Raw genomic sequence first — 19,343 nt, 5'->3', positions numbered from 1 at the left:
AGGGATTGCTCTGTGTGTGTGTGTGTGTGTGTGTGTGTGTGTGTGTGTATTTCGTTGTAGATACACACCATGCCTTTATTTATTTATTTTTATGTGGTGCTGAGGATCGAACCCAGTGGCTCACATGTGCCAGGAAAGCACTCTACCACTGAGCCACAACCCAGCCCTGGGTTGCTGCATATTAATTCAAAGAGAATCATTTATTATTTTCTTGCCTAAGAAAGTTTGGTATTAGAATTTTGATTGTAGATAAAAGTGAAAATTAAATTAGTACATATAATTCTATTAAAATATTGATCTATTTTAGTCCAGACACACACACACACACACATACACACACACACCACTACTCTATGAAGAGTACTTTGTTCTCTGCCAAGTTGTCTTCAGGAACTTATTTATAGTTTCTTAACTTTTTTTACTACAAAAGCAATAAGTCTTGAGTGAGGACAGATACAGATACAGATAATGAGAGAAAGAGCATTAAGTATTACCGCCACCTGTTTCCAGCAGCTGTTATCATTTGATTGTATGACAAATATGGGTTTATACTATTCATGTTCTTCTTGCAGCTTACTTTTCTTTACTCAGCAATGTACTATAGATGCTTTTCCTAGTTAGTGGGATGTAATTTCAAAATACTTTAAATGACTCATAGCATATTCCATTTGATGTTAACAAGTAATTTTAAGATATCATAATATTTTGGATTGATGCCTTATAAAATTATTATTTTTACAATGCATATATTTGCCTTACATGCATTGAAGAAAATTTAGCTGTTTTCTTAAAGTTTTCTATACTTTTATCATTTATATGATGCTCTAATAATGCTCTTTGCATACAAATACTTTTCTATAACTCAGTTTATTTCCTTTGTCAATAGAGTTCTGAAAACCCCAAACAAGAATGTTCTTAATAATCTTTGATGATTATTGCCAAATTGCTGTCTGGAATTGCTTCTAATAATATAAATTCTCATCAGCACTATTTCCAACATTTTAAGTTATGTCTTCCCTTCATTAATCATTAACTAAAAAGAAACTCTTTGCTTCTTTGTGTTAAAAATAGCTGTAAAGAAGTATTTTATTTATTTGTATTTAACTTTCATTCATTATTTAAGACAAAATGTTTTCTATATACTGATAGGATCTCTATATATCTTCTATTACTATTTCTTTACTGAAATTACCAACATTTCTGCTTGGCTCCAGTGCTTTAATATGCATTTGGAGAATTCCCATTAAGCCAAGCTTGCATATGTGTTCATGTTAGTTACATTTTAGGTCTTTGTTTGTTACTTAAATAATTTTTAAATGGTATTTTGGCATACAAAAACCATTGCTGGATTTTAAGTTAATTTTTGTTTTCATTTCTGCTATGTTTGTGTTTTGAGTAAGTCCTTCCCATCTAATAGTATTGACATTTTTCCTTTTAAAAAATATTTTCCCTAACTGAAACATGCTTAATATATGGCATAAAATATAGATCTGGCTTTATTTTAAAAAATAATAATGAAACAAATAATCAGTCCAGATATGTCTGTATCTTTAAGCTTAATGGGAATCATGATAATGTGCCTTTTATTTTAGTATGAAAATTGAGAGCATAAAACTAAAAACACATGTATAAAAAGGAAGTGTTCTCTTTTACTTTTGCATCATTCATGTTTAAGTACAACATGGCTGTTCATCTTATTTTATATGCTTCTATCATTAAATAAGTACCACAGATTTTATTTTTTCCTAAGTATTGGCAATCTTTCCTTTTGCTCCACTGTTATTTCTTCTTAGCCAGTTTTGCCAATTGTAATATAGATTGGATGGATGTGTCTAAGCAGATATTTATATCAATGCACAGCTAATTCTAGTCTCAGATCTAATGTCAAAATAAAGTAATCAGCATATATCTTATTCCTTGCCTCTCTTCACCAGATTCCGAGCCTGTTTCAGGGAGTAAAAATGCAGCTCCTTTTTCTTCTGCAGTGACAATCCAAGTGAGATAACAGAGTGTTCAATTAGCTGAGCTAATGGAGCAGCTCCCCCAGTTAAATAGCAAGAATGGTTTTGAAGCCTTCATGGTTCCTGCTCTCTTTCTGTCTCTCTGATAACATTTCTAAGTGCATGAACAATCTCTTTATTTAAAGGCATTCTTCCCATACCTTATTTAGTGGGATGATATTCCATCTAAATCCCAAAGACGTCAATTCTGTTGTCATACAGAGGAACATTTAAGTCTTATACACAATACATTTCCCCAGTCCATCTTACCTCTTCTATTTTGAACTCATTCAAAAGTTAGGAGAGGGCTGGCTGCCAACTTGGAAAAAGATCCTTGCCTTAGTCCTTCCCATAGTTTGCTTCAGACCTTCTGTCTTCCTGGGGAGGAAGCATTTAAAAATCTCAGAGAAGGAAGTTGAATTGTCACTTTCCCTGAAATATGCAGTGTTGACAGCAAGTGCAGTAATTAGCAGAAAATAAGGAATGCAGATAGAATAGTGGGACTAGTGGTTAGAATCCATTCTTTTTAACTCTGTCAAGGCTAGAGGGAGCTGCCTTGTGGAACACAGAAAACTGGGTTTGCATTAGGAAGATTAGAGTCTGAGAATGGGCTCTGCCACTTGACTAACTAAAGGTTCACACTTTCTTCAACTTTTGGCCTCAGTTTTCTTATCTTTATTTCACAGGGATAGTGTGAGAATAAAATGAGCTATTTCACATACGAATATGTGAAAGTGTTTTGTAAATCAAAAGTGTTATACGAAATATAAAGGTGTGTTATGATTGTTATTCCTGATGTGAGAACAATGAGAGAAGGAGAAAGTTTTATTTGTAGAACTTTTGTAGGAGGGCTTGAATATTCCAGCAGGAGGGTGAGAGAAACACAGGAGTGAGTCTCAAGATATGTCCTTCAGAACCCAGCCACAGCATTAAGTACTTTATTTTCTTTGAAATAGGTAGTATTAGATGCTTTTAAAAAATTTTATTTTTTATTTTTTATTTTACTGAGGGGATGTCTTTAGAAATCCAAGTTCTTAGGAATGAGTTTAGACATTCATTCATCCATTCATCTATTTATATATTTATTCATCTATATGATTAATATGCATTTTGCATTGATTTTGCATAATGTGTTGTGTTAACCTATATAATTGCAAAGGTGAAAAAAAACTCACAAAGTTTCTTTTTCCAGATGCAAGGTTTTTTTATTTTATTTATTTATTTATTTATTTTTTAATAAACAAACTCTAGAAAGAACTCCAGTTTAGTGAAAATAAACAGGGCCTATAAGACCACTCTAGAGACTTTTGTACAAATTCAAAAGCAACTTTTAAAAACCATCTTGAGAGCCCCTGGCCATCATGTATCATTTCTTTTTTATTTTTAAACTATTTAATTTACTATTAAGTTGGCGAGTATGTAATTAGTATTTTAAACTTGTAATTCTTACCTTAAAACTTTTGTGCTTTGTTTAAATATTTATCTGTCAAGTCAGAATAAATGCAAAGCTGAAATAATTATATTTAAGCATCTTCTAGTAAGTGATGCTAAGTTGACAGATACAGAAAAACTGTTAAAATGGAGACAATTAATAATGTTACCAGTGATAATTCTGTTTATTTGTGTCATATTCAATTTCTTTCATCAATATTTTATACTTTTTTAGTATAAGATTCTTTCACTTCCATGGTTAATGTACTCCTAATTTTTTTAGGGGGGGGATAATATTGTAAATTGGATTGTTTTCTTACCTTTTTCCAGGTGGTTTGTCATGAAGTATGTAAAAATACTACTGAATTTTCTGGTGGTTTTTTTTTTTTAATTCTGTGACTTGACTGCATTTATTTATCATATTCTAACAGTTTTTATTGGGGGAGTTGGTACCTGGGATTGAAACTCAGGGGCACTCGACCACTGAGCCACATCCCAGCCCTATTTAGCATTTTATTTAAAGACAGAGTCTCACTGAGTTGCTTAGCACCTCACTTTTGTGAGGCTGGTTTTGAATTCATGATCCTCCTGCATCAGCCTCCTGAACCTCTGGGATTACAGGTGTGTGCCACTGTGCCTGGCTTCTCATGTTTTTTTTAATGACATCTTTAGGACTTTGTATAAGACCATGTTGGCAGGAAACAAAGACAAGCTCACTTCTCCAGTTCTGATATTGATGGCTTTTATTTCTTTTTCTTGCCTAATTTCTTGGGCTAAAACTTCCAGTACTATGCTGAACACAAGTGGTGGCAGTAGACATCTTTGTAATGTTCCCGATCTTAGGCAAAAAGTATTTTTCTCCTTGAGTGTGTTGTTAGCCTTGAGTTTGCCATATATGGCCTGAATTGTGTTGAAGAATATTCTTTCTATACCCAATTTGTTGGGAGTTTTCCCTCATGAAAGCATGTTAAATTTTGTCAAATATATTCTTTGTACCAAATGAGATGATCATATGGTTTCTGTTCTTCATTCTGTTAATATAGTGAATCAAACTTATTGACTTGCATAGTTAGTACCTTCCATAGGTTAAATCTCACTTGATCATCTTGAATCATCCTTTAAATAGTCTGTTGAATATGGTTCTAGTATTTTCTTGAAGATTTTTTTGCATCTTTGTTCATCAGGAATGTAGGCCTGTATTCTTTCTTTCTTTTCTTTATTTATAGTCTTTGGCTTTAGTCAGTACAATGCTGCCCTCGTAAAATGAGTTTGGAAGTATTTTTCCTCTTAAGTTTTTTTGGAATAGTTTGAGAGATTAATATCAGTTCTTTAAATATTTGGTACAATGTGGTCATGAAGCTTCCTTTTCTTTGATGAATAGTTTCTAATTTCTGATTCAAACTCCTTACTTGTTATTGATAATTGAAGGTAACACAAATAAATGGAAAGATATCTTGTGTTCATGGATTAGAAGAACAAATGTTATTAAAAATGTCCATAGAACCTAAAGCAATATACAGAGTGAGTACAATCCCTATAAAATTCACACGTTGTTCTTCATAGATATAGAAACAATAATCCTAAAATGCGTATGGAAAACACATACACACACACACACACACACACAAATGCCAAACAAATAAACAAAGCAATCTTGACCAAATAGAGTAAAGCTGGAAATATCACACCACTGAATTTTGAAATGTATTATAAATCTGTAGTAGTCAAAACAGCATGATACTGGCATAAAAACAGGTTCTTCAGCAAAAGGGATAAACCCACTTATATAAGTTCAATTCATTTTTGACTAAGATGCCAAAAACACACAATGTGGAAAAGACAGTATTTTTTTTCCATAAAGGATGTGGGGAAACTAGATATCCACATGCAGAAATATAAAGACAGACCAGTGTCTCACCCCTTAAACAAGAATCAAATAAAAGTAAAGATTTATGTAATATCTGGAGCTACAAGGTGGAGAAAACTCTATGACATTGGTCTGAGCAGAGATTTTTTTGGATATGATCCAAAAACCACAGATGATGAAAGCAAAAATAGACAAATAAGGTTGTATCCAACTAAAAAATTGCTGGCACAGCAAAGGAAACAATACTGTGAAAAAAATAATCCAAAAATTGGGAGAACATATTTGTAAATCGTATCTTGAATAAGGGCATAATATCCAAGATATATAAGGTATTTAAACAACTCAATAGTAATAAAAATAATCCTGAGTAGATACTTATTAAAAATATATAAAGGGCAGCAGATATATGAAAAAATGCTGAACATCTCTTGTCATCAGGGAAATGCAAATCAAATCCATAATGAGTTATTGCCTTATATTTGTTAGATTGGCTATTATCAAAAGAATGAGCAAAATAACAACTATTGGTCAGGTTGTTGAAAAAAGGAACAGTTATACACTGTTGGAGGTATTGTGAATTGGTATAGCCGTTTGAAAAACAATATAGAGATTCCTCAAAAAACTTAAAAATATAGTTGTCACATAAGCCAGAAATCCCACTACTGGCTATATGTCTAAAAGAACTGAAATCATTATGTTGAAGATTATCTATACTGCCACTTTTACATGTTTGTTGCAGCATTATCTAAAATCTTCAAGAGATAGAAATAACCTATTAATTGTTCATTAAACAGATGAATGGATGAAATAGATGAATAAGATCTCTCTCTCTCTCTCTCTCTCTCTCTCTCTCTCTCTCTCTCTCTCTCTCTCACACACACACACACACACACACACACACACACACTGGAATACTACTTAGCCAAAACCAAAAACCAGGAAATTTTGTTTCTAATGGTAGCATTGATGAATCTAGATTACATTATGCTGAGCGAAATAAACTTGATCCAGAGACATAAGTACTGTAGGATCTCATTTCTATGTAGAATTTTAAAAAGTTGAACTCGTAGAAATAGAGAATAAAATGGTGATTACCAGAGGTTAGTAGGAGAGGGAATGGATGGGAAAAGTATAGACTTTGGTTATTGTTATAAAGTTTCAATTAAATAATGGGAATAAGTTTTGCTGATAGAGTTACCAATAATATATATTTCAAAACAGCTAAAAGAGGATTTTCTTTTTTAATTTGTTGTAATTAGTTATACATGACAGTAGAATGCATTTTGACATATTTTACACAAATGGAGCACAACTTCTTGTTCCTCTGGCTGAACATGGTTCAATTACACCAGTAATCATACATGTATATAGGGTAATATTGTCTTGTCTCATTCTACCATTCTTCCCATCCCCATAACCCCACTCCTCCCCTCACTTCCCTCTGCACAATCCAAAGTTTTTTAATTCTCCCCATGCCCCCTGCCCCCTAATTATGAATCACCATCCACCTATCAGAGAAAATATTCAGCCTTTGGTTTTTTGGGATTGGCTTTTTTTCACTTAGCATGATAGTCTCTAGTTCCATTCATTTACCTGCAAATGCCATAATTTCATTCTTAAAGAGGATTTTAAATGTCTTACCAGAAATAAATGATAAATATTAGCCTGATTTGATCATCCTACAATGTATATTTTATGCCTTAAATGTAGAGTTATTATTTGTTCGTTCAAAATTATGTTTAGAAAGTCTAAAGGAAGACCTTGCAGAAGACGTGTGTTTTATTCAGGCTAATGACTGAGCTTCCATTCAAAACATTTTCATTGAGAAACATTTCATTGAGAAATTATTCAAGATTTATTGAAAAGTTAAAGGAAATTGGGTAAGACATGTTTTATTGTTTGCTACTTTCTATTCTAGGGATAAGAGGCAATCATTTTATATTTCATTAGTTGTACAAAAATTTATGTATAGAGATCTGAGTTAACTGGCAGCCAATTTTAGATTTACTGAAGTAATATTTTAATGCTCTTTATAGGTGACTTAGTTGGTAGCTGCTCAGCAGGCTTTCCTTTAATCTGGCTTAGAGATGAACCATATATATGTTTGTCTTTTATATTTCACCTCTCCTGAGAGAAAATATCATCCATCAGAGCAAAATCAGATCTCAGTCTTATCAGTCCTTTTGTATCTCTTTCACTCACTCTTCTAAGACCTTCATTAAGCCACTATAAAGGTAGTGCACTAGAGTTAAATTAGGCTTATTTTTCTTTATATTTTCTTTCTTTCTCCCTTCCTTAAAATAAAGAGATATTTTATCAGCTAATATTTAGAAATGATTTTGGAAAGTAAAATTTCTCAATAAAGATTAGATGTATTATAGTGCATTTTTTTCTACTTGCTGTATAACTATATCCATAAGTATGTATATTTATGTACATATGTGTATATATATGTGCGTGTGTGTGTATGTGTGTGTGTATGTATGTGTATCTAGTAGTGGTATTTCTGGATTATATGCTAATTCTATTTTGGAATAAAATATAGAAATATACAATATATATTGGTATATATTAATGTTACTGTTTTGTGATTTTTTTTTTGTTAAATCACAGTCATCCTTGAAAAGCATTTTACTCCAACATATATATGACTATTTTATTTGTATATTCCTATAAATGGGATAGCTAGGTCAAAATGTACTCATATATGAGACATATATTAGAAATAAAAATATACAAATTATCTTCCATAAATGTATAATTTTTTTACTTATTGTACATATGTGTCTGTATCACACTGTCAAATTCCTAGTAACAACAGGAGAGTTCTCAGGGCATTTCTTTCTTCTTCCTAACAATATAATATTCATGATAGATGAAAAAGTTAACTCACTTTAATTGCAAATAAGTATCTCTTCCTGTGTTAGTCAGCTTTCTGTCACTGTGACAACATATCTGTGATAAACCAACAAAGAAGAGGAAAGGTTTATTTTGACTCATTAAAAACAAACAAACAAACAAACAAACAAAAAAAAAAACTCAGTGACCTAACTTCCTTCACTGTGCTGTACTTCCTAAAGGTTCCACCATCTTCCAATAGCATGACAGGGTAGCAACTAAGCCTTTGTACATGGCCCTTTAAGGGCCAATTCATAACACTTCCCTTTAATAAATACAAATGGATTCTAATGGTGTGATCTCTAAAGGTCTAAAGAATAGTTGGGAAATTACATAGTAAGTTCAACTTTAATGACATGAAGTGATATGAAATAAACAAAGCAATGGAGTAAACTGTTTTTCAGGATAGAGAAAGCTATGCATTTTGACAGAGCACAAGGTGCCTAAGTTTTGCAAAACTCTGAAAGTTAGTTTTCTTATCAGTAAAATTCTGATAATATTTTTCTACTAAATTTATAGGGTGGTTTGAAAACTGATGAAAAATGTCTGAAAAAAATAAAACACATTAAAATGTGATATACAGTTTGAATTAATATGTACTACTCCTTGGTTTGGCATGATATCAAATTCATTATCATCAATATCATCAACACTGTTACATCTAACATTCTTATTTTCTGTGATATATTTTCTCCTAAAAATTCTTAACATTATATTTTTGTGATGAGGTAGAAGTTATCGTTATTCTCATTTCTATAGATAAAGAAATTCAGGTCAGAAGGTTTAAATGATTTTCCCAAAGCTTTTTAGCTCATAGATAGAAAGTCAGGAATTTAAGACTATTAATGTCTGAATGCTCTGTGTTATATTGGTCTGGAGAAGAATGAAAAGTTCATTGCTGTTGATTTAATGACCCTGTTTTCAAGCAGAGAAAAATGTCATGTTATAGGTTCTGAATTCATTAGGTCAATTCTGTTTTTTTCACTAACTATTTGGAATACAGAGTGTAGTGTGCTATAAAGTAATGTGAGAAATTTGAAAGTAGAAGTAGTAACTTTAGTTTTCTATAAACTTGTTGTAAGAGAATAGGGAACTAGTAGTTTTAACAGCATTGTTGTTTCAAAGAAATAGACTTGGAAGTTTAAAAAGTTTGCCCAAATCCACACTTGTGAGTGTTGGAGCTATAAAAATTTGCTGTCTCTGTAAGATAAGGTATAGCATGAAGGATAAAAATTTGTAAGTAAACATTTACTTTGGAGTGTGACAAAAGGCAGACTTCTCCTATATCTTTCTCCCTTCTGCTATGATACTTTTTCAGGGTCCCCCCCCACACCACTGACTAAAAAACAAGAATGATTCCTAGAGATTTAAACTTACTGGGTTCAAACTTTGAAAATTATTTATGGCCTTCCTCCATGTTGATTTTATTCAGCCTTTGAACACTTGAGACAATTCAAAATTAGCAATATATGAGAATGAAAGTTTAAAATAGTTGTGTAATTTGGACATTAGTACTTCCTCTGCTTGGTGGAATCTCTATGATATCATTCTCCAAGATACCATTCTCTAAGACATATCAATTCTTAATAATTGAGAGATTTTATTTTGGTTTATGTGTACCTCTATAAAACTGAATAAAGGCATATATTTGTGTGTTCATTCAACAAATATCCTGGAGTGTCTCCTTTGTGCTATGTGCTGTGTTATAGACTCTGCTGTGTTAGAGGAAGGGGAGTCTGGGATCTCAAGAAACCTATAACCTGCATGAGAAAACACCAGAATAGGCAATTGTAATACACTGGGTAAATGCTGGGATGAAGGCACATGTTTGACTCTGAGGTCTCTAAGCATTCTGTATTTTCCTAAAATATAAGAAAACTGACATTATCTCAGTTGAGTATCAGTAAGGCTATGAACAAAAGCTAGTTCCTAAGCTTTAGTGTTGTGCCAGTTACAAAATTTACCACCGAACTACATTCTCTTTTTCATACACCATTATGAGATGGCTGTATATATGGTTTCTGAAATCTGTGTGTTTCTAAAACCTGTTACTTCCATAGTTGGATAAATTTCTTACCTTTTTAAATACTCATATTCTTTAGTTTTAATATAAAAATAATAGTTGTATTCATCACATAGCATTATTTTGGAAATTAAAAGAAACAATTTACATAAGGATGTTTTATCCAATTTTTGGTCACACCAATAAATGATAGCTGCTGTCAGTGTCTTTATTATTTCTTCTCATAGTTTGTAAGTTCATTTTATTATGGTTACAATAGAGATTTTTATAGTAGAAGAGCCACTGGGATCAAGACTCAGAAGTGTGTGGATCCAATTATGGTCCTTAACTTATTTATTTAATTTTCTTGGATATATATTTTCTTCCCAAAATTGGGGATAGACCTGGAGAGGGAGGTTTGGTTACATAGCCTAGCGGGTCCCTTTGACACTTCCCCTATCTGTCTGCCTGGACAGATACCAGCATTTTGCACTAATGGGGCCATTGAGGAATGTTCACAAGATGAAATTTCATAGATTTCAATGTGGAGTTCTTGCTTTTAAGAAATTAATCAGGCAAGTATGACAGGGTAGTAGGGTGACAGTGTGTTAAGAGAGTTTCAGGTTCAAAGGTAAAGGTCTTTAAATGGACTTCAAGTTCAATTGAGTCAATAAGTATCTCGTAGAGTTAATGGGACATTAGACATAACCTAGATCAAGGTATCCTCCTGATCAGAACCTACATGGAGTCTAGGTATATATAGGGGTAAGGACTTCTCCCAAGGACAATAATTTAGCAAGTGTTTAGTGGCTAGAGGATGAATGTGGGGACATTGAAACGGTGAGAGTTCTGGGAATCATATTGTGCAGAGATGTTTGAGGAAACTAAAGCTTTTCAATTTGGGCAAGGGCCTCATTCCAGAGGTTGGAGGAGGCAAGAACAGGAAATACTCTTCAACATCTGAAGCACTTCTTTATGGCAAAGGGTTTTAGATATATTAGGATAATCCTATGAGGGAGAATTAGGACCAAAGGTGGAGGTTCCTGGCAGAAAAATTTTGGTTCAACTTACAATGTAATTCTAATCAATTAAATTTCTTTTAAATGTGTTCTTTTTTTTTAAGTGGAGTAATAATTAGCTTGTGATAGAAGAGCTTAGGAAAAAATGAAATCAGTATTTCTCACACCTGCTTCATGCAAAGAACAACTTGTGCTTCCTGATAAGAATACTAACTTCTGAACTTTCCCCTGGAATTGTGATTCAATGGATCAAGGAAAAGTCATTGACATATGTACTTTTTATTCAGCTCATTGTACAATTTTTATGAGCAAGAAAGTTTGGGAAAGTCTTCACTGCTATTCTGTCATGGATGTTGTAAGAAGTTTTTGAGTTATAGAACTATTGTTTCTATGAGGTTAAAGATTAATTTGAAATTTTTGGTAGATTCCTAATATATTAAATTTCTGAGAGATTATTAATACATTTAATGATTAACTTCCACTGAGATAATTATAGCAATGACATATTAAGAAATATGCTAATTTAATACATGACATAATCATTAGTGTGGAGATATTTTTCTTGAAATGTAAAAATATTTTTAGAAATCTTAGAAATAATTTAATCACCGATTTTCCAGTTTTTAAAGATGTAGATTCTTCCATACCTCAAAACAAGATTTTCCTATGTGTCATTTTTCCAAGATAAGCATGTGATTTGCTAGTTAATATGATGGATACTTTTAAAATGATGCCCTTAAGTTTGAAAAAATACCAGTTTGCATAATATAAACTATTAAAGTTTGAGTGAATTATGAATCCACAAGTCAGGACATACATTTTGTATGATTTAGAGAAAATTAGCCTCTGACATTTTGGACCTTGGAAATTATGGCTGTTAGCAAAAACATCCACTTTTAAATTATTATTTCACAAAGTAAGTTATAGTAACTGTCTAGGGACATGCCTGCTTCTGACTTTGTGTCAATTTTATTTCCATGATAATTGAACCAGCTCTGGGGTAGTGTCAGAAATTTTATTTTGCAAAATGAAGAAAAATGTGTTGAACTAAAATAAACTAAGAAATCATTTAGAAATTCCTTCTAGTTATCTGTAGCAAAACCAATTTATCAGCATAAATTGTCATTTTCTTTTGCTTCCAGAAGGGAGAAAATGGAAATTGAGAAACAAGAAAACTTGCTGGCATTTATTCTGGAGGAAGAATAAAAACGAGGAGGATTTGCAGGTTGCCCATTAGGTGGAACACTAAGCTGATGAGGTGGAAGCTTTCTGCGAGGTTGGAATGATGGCTACATGAAAAAAACTCAGACCAGAAGCTTCCATGTATGGGTAATATTTTACAAAACAATTGGTGACTAATTTAGTTACTTGCCTTCATGGTCACTTTTTCTATAACCTATTAGGATTCTTTTAGGCTCAACTTCATCTAATTTAATTATTGCATCTTTCAAAATAAATGTTTCGGTTTTGATAAGTGTTTCAAGCATACTTTAGCAGAAACTAGAGACAAATTTATGTCCCTTCTGGCTAAATTCTACCTAAATTCTATTTATAAATTCCGTGAAAATGAATTCCCCTAGTGTTTTGGGGACCAAAGAGGATTCTGACTTGGATACCCACAGTTATTTCTTTGTATTACTATACCTAATTATTTCTACAAAAAACATACTTAAATTATGCCATAATTATTAAGAGTGAAGTAATTCGTGTCTGTATCTTGTCTGTTTTCTAATACCTTTTATTTTACTGTTATTTTTCAGATTTGTTTTATTATTGTGTTTACTTGTTCAGAGTGGAAGTTAGAACAAACCTGTTTTCCTGAAATGCAGTTTTGATGGGGTGTTTTACAGGTTTAGAAATAGATAGAAAATGAAAATCTCTATTATTGTGTTTATGGTTACCCCAAATTATGAGAGAATGACTATGATTGGTAAAATACAGGTTTTGCAAAAAGTATTTTTATAAACTTGCTGGGGAATGACAGGTCTAATAGTAAAATTCTAGTCAGTTTTTATGTCAGTAATTTAGGAAAATCCTAAATTTAATCTAAGAGGTTCACATTGTTAAGGAATAAGCCAGACTAAAAATTTTTTTCAATATAAATATTGAAATTGAGTAGTGTAGAATACTCAGGAGGAGGCAGGGAAAGGATCATCTAAAAAACTCAAAGGAACAAAGTGTAAGACAGTATTATTTCTAAAACATTTTATTGATAGTGTCCTTGAATCACATTATGGTCGGTCAAGAGGAGTATTGTGCAGATAAGGAAAATACAGATTTCCAGTCTAAGCATATGGTCAAGGTTCCTACCTTCAAAGGGCATCTGCCCACCACCTCTGTTGTGTTCCCAAGTCCTGCATGCAATGGATTCAGGATTCCTTTGCTCCTTTGCCCTTTTAACCTATCCTATGGTCCCTCTTCTTATTGATCTTTATGCACCAATGAAAAGTAATAAATAGAATCAAAATCTAAAACATAACAAAGTAAAAAATAAATATTCAGAGAGTCTTCCTTGCTTAAAATGAAGAGTTTATTTTACTTGACACTTTCAAAAGAAAGACACTTGTTAGAAGGTTAAAGTTATGATATAAACCCCAAGTAAACTTATGCAACTAGAAGTGGAGTATCCTATTAACAATAATGTATCCCTGTTCAAAGCAGGTGTGATTGTCTAAGACTTGCTTTTTAAAAATTTTTTTAAATTTAATTTATTTTTTTTAAATACATGACAGCAGAATGCATTACAATTCTTATTACACATATACAGCACAATTTTTCATATCTTTGTATATAAAGTATGTTCATGCCAATTCATTTCTTTATACATGTACTTTTTTTCCATTACAATTCTTATTACACATATATACCACATTTTTTCATATCTCTGTTTGTATATAAAGTATGTTGAACCCAATTGGTGTCTTCATACATGTACTTTGGATAATGATGTCCATCACATTCCACCACCCTTGCTAATCCCCCGCCCCTCCCACCCTTCTTCCCTATCTAGAATTCATCTCTTCCTCCCATGCTCCCTCTCCCTACCCGCTATGAGTCAGCCTCCTTATATCAGAGAAAACATTCCGTATTTGTTTTTTTTTTTTGGGATTGGCTAACTTCACTCAGCATTATCTTCTCCAATACCATCCATTTACCTGCAAATGCCATTTTATTCTATTTTATTGCTGAGTAAAATTCCATTGTGATATATGCCACATTTGTTTTTATCTATTCATCCACTGAAGGGCATCTAGGTTGGCTCCACAGTTTAGCTATTGTGAATTGTGCTTCTATAAACATTGATGTGGCTGTGTTCCCTGAAGTATGCTGTTTTTAAGTCCTTTAGGTATAGACCAAGGAGAGGGATAGCTGGGTCAAATGGTGGTTCCATTCCCAGATTTCCAAAAATCTCCATACTGCTTTCCATATTGGCTGCACCAATTTGCAGTCCCACCAGCAATGTATGAGTGTACCTTTTCCCCTACATCCTCACCAACACTTATTGTTGTTTGTTTTCATAATAAGAGCTGCCATTCTGACTGGAGTGAGATGATATCTTAGAGTAGTTTTGATTTGCATTTCTCTAGTTGCTAGAGATGATAAGCATTTTTTCATATATTTGTTGATTGATTGTATATCCTCTTCTGAGAAGTGTCTGTTCAGATCCTTGGCCCATTTGTTGATTGGGAAATAACCAATTTTTGGTGCTTAGCTTCTTATATTAGACAAAGGTGCCAAAAACATGCACTGGAGAAAAGACAGCATCTTCAACAAATGGTGCTGGGAAAACTGAAAATTTATATGCAACAAAATGAAATTAAACCCTCATCTCTTACCATGCACAAAACTTAACTCAAAATGGATCAAGGACCTAGGAATTAAACCAGAGACTCTGCGTCTAATAGAAGAAAAAGTAGGCCCTAATCTTCATCATGTGGGATTAGGCCCCAACTTACAGTGCAAGAATTAAAACCAAGAATCAATAAATGGGATGGAATCAAACTAAAAATTTCTTCTCAGCAAAGAAACAATCTGTGAGGTGAACAGAGAGCCTACATCCTAGGAGCAAATTTTTACCCCTCACACATCAGATAGAACACTAATCTCTAGGGTATATAAAGAACTCAAAAAGCCAAGACTTGCTTTTTGTAGTTATAAAATATGCCTTCTTTTAAGTTGAAAATACTGTAAGAGCAAGGACAGAATATTTTTAAAATAAATAATCTATAGAATTTTATATACAGTTGTTTTCCCATAAATATTTATTTACACTGGTTAATGTCTTTGGATCTAGTGAATTGATTTATTGTACTGTCAAGAATTAAAGATACAGTGGTTTAGATGTGAAGTTATTCATAGCATCGTGTTGAATGACCTGATGGTGTCCCACTCTATTCTGTTTCTATCTGATTCATCCTGAATTCTCCTTTTCTTACAACTCTAGGACTCTGATGTCACTGTTGCTTTCTCATGTGCAGGTAGTTCAGCACAACTTTTAGAGCTAAATGAACAAAGACATGAATCAGATCATTTAGCATATGCTGGACTCTGAATCCAAAAGGAATGGACATCCTAGGTTATAAATATTAATTGGATAAAATAGCAGTCAGGCGACACTCTTAATTTTGAAAAAATGTGCTATAACAGAGGTAGTTATATGTTACATGATAAATAAACTGCTCTGGGGCATCCTCTGAGAAAAGCACCACTTGAAATCACACACATAGGTTACAATTTGTTGGAGCAGTGAGAAAGAAGACTCTGGTTTCCCCAAGTATTCTTAGAATAGATATCTTACCTTTCCCTGTAATACATTTGACATAGAATGTTCATTCAATCTACTAGTTCAGAGAAAATTTATGAAATATTCTCCATGCATTAGGAGTAATAGGTGATGAAGACCATGATTCATCTTGCCATATTTTTTTAAAAGCATATCTTAAAAGAATCGATCTAATTAAAATGTTCATTATCATTGCAAATCAAGGCATACTCATGAATGTAAAATTCAGGAAAAAGTAGGGAAGACATGAGGATAAAAATCTCAAAAACTAAATACAACTTTGTCATATGTTCTAGATATTCATGTTCTTTGGTGTTTACCCAAATAAGCTGAAAATTTATATCTACACAGAAACCTGTGCTTGGATGCTTGTTCATAATTGTCAAAGCTCAGAAACAACTGTTTTATTTTAAATGAGGAAGAATTTTACAACAAAATGTGGTAAGGACCAAAATGCATTTGTATTTTTGTACTGGGAATATTTACACAATAAAAGTGTCTATGTATATCCACCCCCCGCCCCCCCAAAAAAAAAATCTCTTGGAGTTCTTCTGCAACCATTACTTGTGTTTATAAGGTTTGTCTATTTTGTTTTGATGTGTAGTTTTTAAACATGATTGAAATATATATTAGCTTCTCCTAGCACAAGAGATCATGGCAAAGATGGTTATTAGAACAGGTGAAAATTAGATAAAACAAGAAGGATGGATTTGGAAGAAAGGGTGGTGATCACATTTTATTACAATAGCTGATTTTTTTTAAAGAGAGGAGAGAGAGAGAGAGAGAGAGAGAGAGAGAGAGAGAGAGAGAGAGAATTTTAATATTTATTTACTTATTTATTTATTTTAGTTTTCGGTGGACACAACATCTTTGTTTGTATGTGGTGCTGAAGATCAAACCCAGGCCTCACGCATGCCAGGCAAGCATGCTACCACTTGAGCCACATCCCCAGCCCGAAAGCTGATTTTTTTTAGGGGGAAATAAAGAAGAGTAAAATAAAATTTAAGATTTCTAAGATTTGGTAGAAAAAGCTAAATCAATAAATAATAACAGTAACAAATATCCTTTTTTTTAAACAATTCTTACAATTTTATTTAGCCTTAGAAATATTGGAATCAGGGCAAGGTTCTGCCCAACTCAACTTTTTTGAAATGTAATTGACAAATAAAAGTTGTATATATTAGGGCTGGGGATGTAGCTCAGTAGTAGAACACTTGCCTGGTGTGAGGCCCTGGACTTGATACCTAGCACTTCAAAAAAGAAAAAATGGAGGGAGGGAGGTTGGAAAGAAAGGAGGGAAGAAAAAATATATATTTTACATGCATAATGTAATATGTGATGTTTTAAAGTATGTTTATATTATCACAATCAAACTAATTAACATATCTATCACTTTATAGAGTTATAGTTTTGTGATGAGGACTCCCAAGATCTAACCTTTTTGTAAAATTTTTAAATATACAAAATATTATTCCTAACTGTTGTTAACTAGGCTGTACATTAAATACCCAGACCTTGTTCATTTTATATTTTAAAATTTGTATACTTTGACACAAATCCCCCCTCTTCTCCGGGCTCCTAAACCCTAGCAACTATGGTTCTCTCCTGTTTCTTCTTTAGATTCCAGTGTGAGGTCATGTGGTGTTTACCTTCCATTGCCCTGTTTATTTTCCTTATTCTAATTCCTTCTAGATTCACCCATGTTGTCACAAATGGAAGGATTTCTTTTTTTTGAAGGCTGAATAATATTCATATGTATTTGTATACAGATATACATCTCATAGTGTATCTGTGTAGACATAAGACTCATGTCTGAATCTTTAGTATATCCACATACATATTTTCCTTTCATTCATTGATACTTTGGATGTTTACAATCTTAGCTATTGTGAATAAAGCCCACAGTAAACATGGGGATGCAGATTTCAATTCCTTTGACTATAGGTCCAGAAGTGGAATTGCTGGATCATTTGTCAATTCTATTTTTAATATTTTGAAGAACCTCCATAATATTTTCCCTCCTAGCTGTACCAATTTATAGTCTTGCCAGCTAATGAATATGCTATTCTGCTAAGCAATAATGCCCCCTTACATGCTCTTAAATATAAGTTTACTGAGATATTATTTACATAAAATATTATGTACCATTTAAAGTATACATTTAGATATTTTTGACAATATTTGCCATAGAAATTATAAGCTAGATCAAAATATAGAATATATCCATCTTCTTAAAGAGTTACTTTGTGCCCCTTCTGTTTTAATCTCCCTACACCTATCCTATGTCTTTGATTAGATACATTTTTCCCCAGAGATTCATATAAATAGGATCACATAATAAGTTGTCTTTTGTATCTTTCTTAGCATAATTTTTTATGTTGCTTTATGTTTCATTTGTTTCCTTTAAGTTTCAGAGATGAGTATAAAAATTGATTTTTATACTCATGTTAATGGATATTTGGTATATTTTCAGTTTTGAGCCATGACAAGTGAAATTTTTAGTATAAATCTTTGAACGGAGGTTTTATTTATTTTAGTAAATGGTTAGAAAAAGTGTTGCTGAGTCTTATATAGTTAATGTAGATGAAACAAAGAAAATGCCAAATATTTTTCCTAAGTGGCCATGTTATTTTACATTTTTACAAGAAAGTGTGAGAGCTTCACTTATTCTACATCCTCACTGACGCTTCGTATTGATAGAAATTTTTAATTTTAAAATTTTAATCGTATATATATCATTATATATATATATCTTATTGTTGTTTTAATTTGTACTTACCTGATGACTAATGATGCCGAACATCTTTTTGTATATCTTCTTTAGGTGTTTGTTTGAACTTGTCCATTTTTGATTGGATTAGTTGTATTCTTATTATTCAATTGTAGAAGTTCTTTATGTAGTCAATGTACAGGACATCTGACAAATATATGTAATATAATTATTTTTATATTCTGTAACTTCACTTTCTTAATGACTACATTTGTTTTTTGGATGAAGTCTAACTTATCAATTATTTTCTTTTATGGTCTGTTTATTTTTTTTTTTAAATTTTCTAGTTCTCCTTAGGAAATCTTAAGCTATGCGAGTATCACAAAGATTTTTCTCCTATATTTTCTTCTAGACATTTTATAGATCAATCTGTAGTCTTAGGGTTATGATGCACATTGATTTAATTTTGTCCATTGTATGATATAAGAATTAAGGTTCATATTTTTCAAAATAGATATATAGTTATTTCATCACCAAATGTTGAAAATACCAACCTTTTCCCTTTGTATAACCTTATACATTTGTTGAAGATCAATTATCATGTATGTGTGAGTTTATTTCTGACCTTTCTGT

The sequence above is a fragment of the Marmota flaviventris genome, chromosome 14, assembly GCF_047511675.1.
Source record: "Marmota flaviventris isolate mMarFla1 chromosome 14, mMarFla1.hap1, whole genome shotgun sequence".
Classification (NCBI taxonomy): domain Eukaryota; kingdom Metazoa; phylum Chordata; class Mammalia; order Rodentia; family Sciuridae; genus Marmota; species Marmota flaviventris.
Note: the sequence above shows the minus strand (reverse complement) of the source record.